Source organism: Propithecus coquereli, unplaced genomic scaffold (assembly GCF_000956105.1).
Source record: "Propithecus coquereli isolate 6110/MARCELLA unplaced genomic scaffold, Pcoq_1.0 Scaffold113, whole genome shotgun sequence".
NCBI classification, from domain to species: Eukaryota; Metazoa; Chordata; class Mammalia; order Primates; family Indriidae; genus Propithecus; species Propithecus coquereli.
Genome location: NW_012135303.1, coordinates 3,058 through 4,669, shown reverse-complemented (window position 1 = coordinate 4,669; position 1,612 = coordinate 3,058).

Here is a 1,612-nt window from a genome sequence, read left to right as displayed (position 1 = left end):
TGATAATTCCTGATATTCCTCAGGTATGTAGAATTTAGAATAATAAGTATTCTAACATTTTAAGCAGCTATATTGGAAGCTGTATATGATGATTTTAGCTATAGAAGCAAAATGTCATCATGCTATATATTTTTTACTAAAATAAAACTTAGTCAATGAAAAATAGGTTACCACATCCTTTTGGAATTTTTAAGACGTTATATTTCTAAGTCCATATTGGTCAACAGTAATTTAGATTATGTCAGTGTTTCTTGAAATTCACATCTATTTCAGTGCATATGAAACTTTTTTCCTTGATGGAAATTAAAGTATGTGCCTCACACTTTAATATTAGCATGATTATAACAATGTTACCCAACTAGTTTTAGATATTAGGTCACTTTTCAATATGATGACTACCTTTAACACTAAATTGATATTGATAAGTTGTCAGAAACTTAAAATCAGTTTTTCATTCATATGACATGATTTTAACTAATTTACCAAATTTATTTTCTTAAATACATCATTGAAAAGGCAGAATGCTTTATTTTAGCTTAGGATATCAAAGACTGGAAAAATCAACTGATTTTCCCAAGGTCACATGAAATCCAGATCTCTTGACTTGTCTCACTCCATTGCTCTTTTGAGAACTAAAATTTTTCCAAAGGTTATATAGTATTAATTTACTGGTTCTGAATATTTATTCAGTTCAGTCTGCCCGATAGCAGGAAGAACAGATTTAGTCATGGTATTTTGGTTGGCATCATATTCAGCAGGTAGCCATCTGCTACCTGTAATTGCAAAGTCATCACCTTTTTTTTTTTCGTAAATAACATCTGATGCCAAGCTCTCGTTGGAATGAATGTTCCCTAAAAAGAAATGAACCGAAAAGCTAGTGGCTCTTATTGTCTCATTTCCTGTATGTGTTAATAAGTGTTTATAAATGTTATGGGTTATGGCACAGGACAAACTGAGGTTGTTTTTGATAGACAGGGTGAATATTTACTCAGTTGTCAGGAGAAATTCTAATGGCTTTTGGCAGAAGTATACTGATACAGATTTGTGAAATACCAGAGCAGTTAAATTACCAGGCTCTTTAGTTTAATGAAGCTGGAATGGAACACAAGATCTTCCTAATTTCCAAAAATGAGGAAATATACAATGTGACAGTCACCATACTTCATTTTCAGTAGTTGAGAAAAGAAGCTCACGTCGAATGAGGGAAATACACTGGACTTTATAAATTTCCTCCCTTCTCCTTCCTAGTTCTGATCCCTAGCATAAGCCTGATAGGATGGTAGAGAGAGTATTGGACTTGAATTCAGAACAATTGGATTTGAATCCCAGTGTTCTTTTTTATAACCTTGAGCAAATCCCCTAACCTTGCCTCTTGTGAATACCTACTATACATCAAGGTTATGGGGATTAAGTGACATTAAAAATATGAGAGATCCTTGTAAAACACAAAATGTATGAATGTGTAAATCATCAGTATGATGATTATTTTGGCTAAAACAAAAAAGCCTGATTCAGAAATGAAGTTTTATAAGTTCATGGTCAACTGTTCAGTAACTGGCTGAAATAGTTCTATCACTTCTTTTGCTATCCACTAGTATTATAGAAAAGAAAT